Source organism: Hippopotamus amphibius, chromosome X (assembly GCF_030028045.1).
Source record: "Hippopotamus amphibius kiboko isolate mHipAmp2 chromosome X, mHipAmp2.hap2, whole genome shotgun sequence".
NCBI classification, from domain to species: domain Eukaryota; kingdom Metazoa; phylum Chordata; class Mammalia; order Artiodactyla; family Hippopotamidae; genus Hippopotamus; species Hippopotamus amphibius.
This window is the reverse complement of record NC_080203.1, coordinates 83754752-83763725: the sequence shown is the minus strand read 5'-3', so window position 1 is coordinate 83763725 and position 8974 is coordinate 83754752.

The window sequence follows — 8974 nt, the reverse complement described above, 5'->3', positions numbered from 1 at the left end:
ATTCATGAAAAGGACTTTTTGACAAACATAGTTTCTGATGACTTTTACATCATACCATTAAGCTGGGTAAGAAATTACAAAACTCTAATGGAAAATCTGATGACTTCATCCAAATCAACATGAATTAATTACATGGGATTGAATGAACCAGTAAATATGATTTATAACTTATGACTCTTTTTTCTGAAATATACTGGCTTTTAATATTTGTTTTCCAGAAAACTTTTTCGCTTACACTATGACCTACAACAAACTGATAAAATATACTTTTGTAAATAAAGATGAAACATTTATCTTTTTCTCTCTACCAGATCCCTCTAGAATTTGACTTCTCCAGCTGGCTCCCCTGTGGACTTCATAGCTAACTGAGACCAGATTACAGCTAGATATGCTAATTATTGTTTAAATGTGTTCTTTCTTGATGTTTTCAAATTATTTATACCTTGCGCCTCTCTCTGCTGCACTATGACAGTTATTAGCTGTATTACTTATATCCTATTTCATAAGATTGTTGTCTCTTGAATTTCCCAATGTTTAAACAGATCTCTGACAAAATTAATGATGGCTAAACATCTTGAAGCAATTGATTATGTGTATAACTCTACATAAAATAATTGTAATAATGCAAATCCAGATATGGAAAGAAGCAACAAAGGAAAACATTTCCTGGATCATAACAGACTAATAAAACAGGCAATCCAGAGAATTTTAGATTATCAACAGGGCCTAATCCAAAATTGATAGGATTAGTGATAAGCATATTGAATAGCCTATCAACAGAATCCTTGCCTGCTCTAGGAATGAGCTTTCCTAGAGACCTGCAACAAAATTGGTCACAAGATGCCTCTCAAATGTTGGTTGAATTTATGACCAAAGAGTAGGTGCAGTGGACAAGGAATGTTGCCTGCCACTTCAGTAAACAAAGAATGTTGAGGCCATAAAGATATCAGCCACTTCAGCTGTCCCCAGTGGTAATTCACTGTGGAGAAAAATAGGATACCTGCCCTAGATAGTTAAGATGCATATTAAAGGAATGATTTCAATAAGCCTAGACTCTTGCATCTTCCCATACACAGAAAAGCACTAAAATCATTAACTTGAGATGTCTGTTTTTTTGTGATTAGCAGTAATCTTTTGATGTCCAACTACACGTTTCTTTTTTCAGCAAAATCTCCTATACATCCTGGCTACTTCCTTACCTGTTTTGAAGTTCCTCAGAGCTATCTGGGAGCTATAGTTATCCATAAGGCCACCAAATAAAACATAATTCTCAACTTTTAGGTTGTGTATTTTTTCAGTTGACAAGCCAGAACTTTGATAATAGTCATTCTGTCTCCAATATCAATATTTTGTTTCTTGTATATCATGCCTCAAGTTATTTGTCTGTCATATGAAAATAATGATAATAATAATGATAATTATAATTAGTTTTGCAATCAATTTATACATGGGAAAGCACTCTGTGAAGTATAAATTCCTGTACAAATCTAACGAATGTTTATCTTTCTTCCCCTTCCTCCTTCAATTTGTATTCTACTAGCCCTCACTAAGGTGTTAGCTTATGCCAAGCTTGAGGTACAGTCCCTTCCTGTTACATTTGTTTTTAATAACTAATGCAAATAGCTAACATTTATTGTGCAATGACTCTTGGCCAGACACTACTATAAACATTTATGTGTATTTACTCATTTCATCTTCACAAAACCCCTATAAATTTGATATTATTATCATCCTCATTTTAAAGACAGTCCCTGACTCAGAGGGCAGTTGTGTGATGAAATGAGTTCATACATGTGTCAACTACAATTAGTGTTCACCATTGGCATTGCCATCTACCTCTACAAAGTCATGTGCTACTGCAGCTGCTGACTGCCAACACCCCCCTGAGAGATGTTCAGGGTGGAGAGCTGAAATGAGGCACTCTGTGCTCTGTGAAAAACTGGCAGAACAGGTCATTAGATAGTTAGATATTTTCAGGAGCCAACTTTATGGACCCAATTCTTGTACCTCCTCATATCTAGAAAAACACTAAAATCCTTCATGGTGATGACTGCTCCTTGTGACTAGCAGTAACCTTTTGTAAAATATATGTGCTTGATTGCATGTTTTTCCCTTTCACCAAACCACGTATACACTGAGCATCCCCCCTGCCTCTCTGGAACAGTTTCTCAGAGCTATCTGGGATGCTGTCTTCCAGGCTGCAGCCCTAATTTTGCCCCAAATAAAACTTAACTCACAACTCTCACATTGTACAGTTTTAAGTTGACACATGTAAAATGCTGAGAACAGTGCCTGGGCACATAATAAACACTGTGTAATGTTAGCTATAATTATTAGCATTATTCTCCTCGGTTTCCTAATACAAGGAATGAAGCACAGAGAAGTTTCAGTCCCCTTGATAAATTCCCCAAATTAAGGACTCTGAAGAGATCCCATCCCCATATTCTGACATCATCCCGTTGAAGCTGCACCTCCTCATCCTGGGGTACAAGAGCAGCCCCAGGCTTGACCACAGCCAAATTTGGGCCAAAGCAGCTACAGTTGGCAGGAGTCACTTAGTTCTGTAAGGCTGGGTGAACAGACCTAAAAAATAAAACACCCTGGAGGAAGCCAGCCAAAGCCCAATTTCTCTGGGAAACACAAAAGGACCTAAGTCATTCTGCAAGCAGGGTTTTTCACCACTATTTGCATATAATGATCCACTGTAATCATGTGGTCTTTGCTACTTAAGAATGCATTGCTTTCACATCTATTATCTCAATTTAGCTTTATAGTGGGCCTGCAAGGTGCCTGAGGGAAGGATGAGGATTTGGCAGATGAGGCTGCTAAAACCCAGAGGGAGAAGGGGGTTTGTCAGTAGAATTTGTGGCAGATCCTAGCCTAGAACTTTCATATCCTACTTGCCAGTTTCTGTGAGTCAGGGGAAATCCTGTCCCTGTGGTGCTCAGTGTCCCCATCATCTGTAAAATAAAGTGATTGGATTAGATGGTCAACAGGACCCCTGATCTACATCAATGCTCCCTAGCTTTCAGCTTTTCCACTCCACTTTGCTTATTCCCTGGACCCCAGTGCCTGTCTGCGCTGGTGTTTACCACCCCAAGGAAAGACAGGCAGCATCTCTGAGCAACCAGCAGAGGGCACAGGAAGCCTGCCAAGGAGAGCCAATCTAAAACAAACCACTGGGCAGCAAGAAGTCTCCCACTGGACTCAGAGAAACAATGGCTGAGAGAAAAGAACTAAGGCCCAAAGAGGGGAAGGATCTGTCTCAAGGTCACAAGCAAATTCAAGAGTATGTATGACACTGGAAGCCAGTTTCCTGACCTTAGACACTTCCTTCAACTGCCTTAACCAGCTGCTGTTATAATACTGTCTTGAATTGTTTTTCTGGCTGAACATTGTTCACAATTATTAATAATTTAACAAATTTTAATAATGACAACAGCTACCACTCTGTGGAAACCTACAATGTGTCACAAATGGGTACTCTGTCCACATAACAACAGCCCCCTTAGGGAGGGAGTGTTTGGTCCCATTTCAAAGATAAGAGGGAAGATCCCACTCAAGCCTTTGTGACTCCAAAGCCTGCTCTTTTAAAGAACCTACAAGGCATCTCCATGTCCAGTCCACACAACCACATAGCAAGGTGCTGTACTCATCTGTGACCCTTTTCCTAGCCACTGGTAAAATTGGACATGCAGTTCCTAACTGCAATTATCAGCTAATGGAATCATTAGGTATGTTTGCTTGTTTGCTTGCTTGATTGTTGGTCTTAAAACCACTGCAATAAAATTTACTCCTAATAATATTATGCCAATTTTTATATCCTTAAAGCTTACCAAATATGATAAATATAGAAAGAGAATATTTGTAAACATCTTAATGTCCTTCTTGGAAAAAGCAGGCTTATTGCTTCTGTCCTGCTGGGACCCAAGTTCTCTCAAAGTAGGATGTGAGAGATGACAGGACAGGTTGAGAACTATCAAGCTAGACCACCCCCATCACCACCACTAAGAAGAATTTTAATTAACTACCCTTAGAAAATACTTTGCCCTAAAATTATCTGGAGAAACTATAGCATAGCCCCTTATGAAGACATTCTTAAATCTCAAAGCCGGATAGTCCCTTCTAGTACTTATCCAACATTCTTCCTACTACTTTTTAGCACATTTCTTTTTGTCCATGAATGAGGATGTGGTGACTACCTGCTTGTCATCATTCAAGTAAAATCCCCTGAATACTACAGACAGCTAGACAAAAGGACCAGACTTTGAGTCAAAAGTGAGATTTGAATCCAAATTCTGTCACAATCTGTATGAGTCTGGATACATCATTCAACCTCTCTCAGCTTGCTTCTTCACTGATAAAATGTGGATAATCACTCCTTCCTTATAAGGCTACTTTAAGAATTAAATGAAAACAGTGTATGTGACAGCACCCTGACAGATGCTGGATATAAAGCTATCACTCAATGAATGCTGGGAGAAGAATGCTACTGGGCTGTCCTCTATCTACATCCTTCAGGTAAAACAACAGAGTGTTGTAACCAGAAGGTGCCTAGAGATTTCCCAGACACCAAGAAAGCTTCCTCCCCTCCATAGGGAACTGAGGTCCAACAAGGTGAACTGAGACACAAACCCAGGTCTCCTGACACTCAGTCCCAGAAGCTTTGCTTGACACCAGTCTCTGAAGTCAGCTCCTGTTGTTTGGGGAGAAGAGGATGGCAAAACCAGGGAAATGTCCCACAGCTAAGGAAAATAGGAGACCATGGCTGTCTTAAGCATCATTAAATGACTCTGGTCACTCTGGTTTTGGTTCAAGGCTGAACTGAAGTGTGACTGAAGGCATTCAGCCCAAGGAAGAGGCAAAAATTGCCCAGGGTTTTAGGATGAGTCAATTCCCAGGCAACTGACTGGTGGGAGCATTCCTTCCAGGACATTCCCAGTGGACGATGGGGTTATGGGGAGGGCATGGCTTCTGGGGTCCTGAATGTTTTAAATAGTGATTTGGAAAAGTCAGCTCCCACCTTACCTGAGTAGCCAGGACTCCAGTACAGGCCTTCCTGGCTTCCCTCTCTGCATCTGCTGCTCTCATATTCAAGTCAGAATCCTGGAGCTGCCCTGCCTGGATGGATGCCTCGAGCCCCTTGCAGGCCTCTGGCACCTTCTTCTCATTGGGCTTCTCCATGACAGCTTTGGTGGTGACCTTCTTGGCACAGGTGCCCAGCTCAGGAGACTGTCTGGTTCTGTCATCATCCTTAAGGAAGCTGACCACAGTTGCAGGGTCTTCATCAAGCTTCTCTGAGGAGGAGCACTCCCTGGTGAAGGTATGGCTGCAATGGCAGCTGTGGCCATTCTGTGGAGTCGGGTCACTCTGGAGCTCAAAGACATGTGAGGGCGAGATTGAGACCAAGGCAGCAGCAGTGCAGGGACCTACAAGGGCCTGGCCCAAAGTCTTCTTGCCCTCAATGCTCATTTCAAAGGTGCAAGAGGCTTGTGAGGCCTTGTGGTGACGGTGCTGGTGCATCCCAATTACACTGCCCCACAGTGCAGCCTCGGGGGGCTGGCAGGGCAGGCTGAGTGGAAAGGAGGCCTGGGGGGCAGCACCCTCCATAATGAGGCCTTCACTGATACCACTGATGAAGTACGCCTCACTGCAGTGGTGGCCCATCTGCAGCTCTTCCCGGGAGAATGCACGCCACTTGCGGGCCACCTCGGCCATGTTGCTGAAGAACTTGACAACACTACCAAAAGGCACAGCCTTGTCTCGATGCAGGTGCCCAGGGCTCTCCTCATAGGCCCTTTCCAATTTGTCTTCCAAGGTGGAGGCCTTGATGGCAGCCTCAATCTCCTGGATTCTAGAGTCTCCAGTTGCTGTGTATGCGGCCTCACAGTCTCCAGGGAACATGTGTTTCAGGTAGCTTCTGCCCTGCCTGCCCCTACCGGGCTGCTCAGAGGACTCTTCTTCCCAGGGATCTTCCTCCACTTGAATGCCAAAGTCATCAAAGTGCAACACTTTCTGGTTCACCCTCTTGGGGGCATGCATCAGCCTTTGCACATCTGCAAGGAAGGGCTCCAGGCCCTCAGTCTGTCCCGAGTAGGAATAACGAAAAGGCTTTGGAGCCTCCTGGGCCTTTCTTATCTGGTAGATACCTGGAACTTCCTGGGGTTCCTGGGCCTTGCTGCTCCTAGGAGTAGTATTCTTGGAGGTCCCAGTAGAAGGCTTCAACCTCTTGAATGACTTCATTCGATCCATTAATGTGACTTTGGGTTTCAACTCTGATGGCCTAGAAGTGTCTGTCAGTAAAATCATGGACTGGGGTCTCTTCCTTTGACTGGAGGCCCCTTTTCTACGGATCACAAAATTCCAGATCTTATTGACTTTGGTTTTCTTCTTGTTCTGGCCATTCTCTTCCCTGGGACTCAAGTCACCTTGGTCACACTGCTCAAACTTCTCCAGCCCCACCTCCCTGGCCAGGCCTTCTACCTCAGGGTGGCCTGGGAAGACCGGAGCCAGGTAACCATTGGGCACCAGCTCAGAGGGGAAGGTAGTCTGACTGCTGCTGAATGTCTCCATGGTTACAGCAGGGGATGGGGCCACAAAGGCATAGAGGGAGGGCTGGCCAGTTATTTCCAGCTGAAGAGGAGAGAGAGAGAGAGAGAGAGAGGGAGAGAGGAGAAGAGAGGAGAGGAGAGAGAGAGAGCACTAGATTAGGCGAAACCACAAACAGGGTTCTTTACAGATTTGTCATGATCAAATACATAAAATATACTTTGTCACCACTGGGTCACCAAATCTTTAAGACCTTTACAAAGCACAAATGCATTAATTTGGACCCCACTAGTTTAGGATCTGGATTGGGGAAGATCACAACTTATCCTGTGCACCATAAAAAGCTTTGATTCTTATTTAAATGCAAATATACTTGAGAAGGACATAACAAAACTATTATTATCAGATCTTGATAACTGAGTAAATACCTTAAGAAAAAGCCAAAAAGAAAAAAAAAAGCTGAAAGTTACCTCAAGGCCCATCACTTTGAGCCTCTCATTTTACAGAGAGCCTCTAGAGATCCAGAGAAGATACTTATTTTGCCTAAGCTACAAAACCAAGGGAGCAGCAGGTAGGGATTCAGTCCATGCTTCCCTCTCTCATTTGCTCCTCCATTCACTCAGGAAACCAGCAGGTAGTGAGTCTGGCAGCCAGACACCCACTCAGCACTGACCCCTTTGCTAAGTGCTGGACACTGCTACGATGACGAACACATATAGTCAGTCATCTGAGCTCACAGGCTACTGAGAAAGACAGGTAGAGATAAACAATTATAATACAGCCTGATAAGTGTTCTGATAGAGGTATGCACAAAGGCAACAGAAGCTTAGAGGGAAGGAGGGAGGGGACAGTAGAGGGGGTGGGGGCTGGGAAGAGGCCAAAAAGGGATTTAGGGGCCCCCAAGAATGCCTCCCAGAACAGCTGCAACTAGAACTAGAAGCTCACTCATGATGCAGTCTTTCTCCATTCAGTGCATTTTGTCCCTCTGCCCTGCACAGCCTAGAGCAGGATTTGCTAAGAGAGAGAGGTAAGAAGGCAGATTAATATTCAGAGGCTGAAGGAAAAGGAAGGCAAGAGGGGAGAAAGTGGGCAGAGCCCAGAGCCCTAAAGACAGTTTCTGCCTTTTTGGTGGTTTTGCCAGGGGTCAGGTTACTAGCTCAGGGTCTGTTTGTTCCTTTTTCTCTGGACTGGTCTTCAGGGTTAACTTCACCTGACCTGGGTCATGCCTTTAATCTGTGTCTTTCCTATACTTATGTGCACAGCCAGTACAGAATCTGTTTGACTCAGGAAATGTTCATTTGATCAGAAAGATTTTCTATTTTGGGAAAATGAGACCAAAAAGAGGAAGAGACTTGACTCAGATCACAACACCAAGCCAGTGGCAGGTCAAGAACAGAAGTCTAGTCTTCCTGCCTCCTAGGCCAGGAAGTGCCCTTACCTCTGTCCCACACTTCTACCCTCATGCATGAATTCTGTTTCTCCAAGTAGGCTATCTGTACAACTTAGGATGATAATAATAATAGCTAACATTTATAAGTATGAGGCACTACATTAAATTCCTCTTTATTTACTTAGATCTCACAACAACCCTATGAGGTAGGTACTACTGTCATCTGCATTTTTAAAGATAGTTCAGCAGAAGTGCAGAAAGGTTAAATGATTTACCTAGGTTTTCCACAGCCATTACTAATAGATTTGGGATTTGAATCCAGGCAGTGTGACATCAGAGGCCATATCCTTAACCATTATACTACATGCTCTTTCTAGAACAAGGCTCTGCACACAGAGGATAGTGGTCCATAAACAAGTCTGCTTGCCTACCTATCTCCTGATTTCCTTTGGCAGTATCAGAACGGAATAAGCTTCCTAAAAGGCATTTGGATATATGGCCCAGAGTGGGGCAAGGTTGGGGAGGGCAGTTGGTGGGAGATGATCATTCTATGTGATAACCCTCCTACAGAAAGCCTTCCCAAATTAGGCAGGTGAACCCAGGACTCTCACTTTCCCAGTTTTCTATCTAGCCATAGCCCTTCCCCTTGGGCTTTGCTCCAAGTGTATCCCCAAAGAGAACACATCCAGAAAAGACCCAGTCTTAGCCTCTAAGTATAACTGAAATCAAAGAGAACTTTGAGATTCTCTAGTTCACCCACCCACCATTTCAAAGGATGAAACTGAGGCACAGAAAATTCAAGTGAAAATAGTGTCCTGGCACTATTTACAATAGCCAGGACATGGAAGCAACCTAAATGTCCTTCAACAAAGGAATGGATAAAGAGATGTGGTACATATATACAAAGGAATATTACTCAGCTGTAAAAGAGAATGAAATAATGTCATCTGCAGTGAAACAGATGGACCTAGAGATTGTCATACTGAGTAAAGTCAGTCAGACAGAGAAAGACAAATATGTGATATCGCTTATATG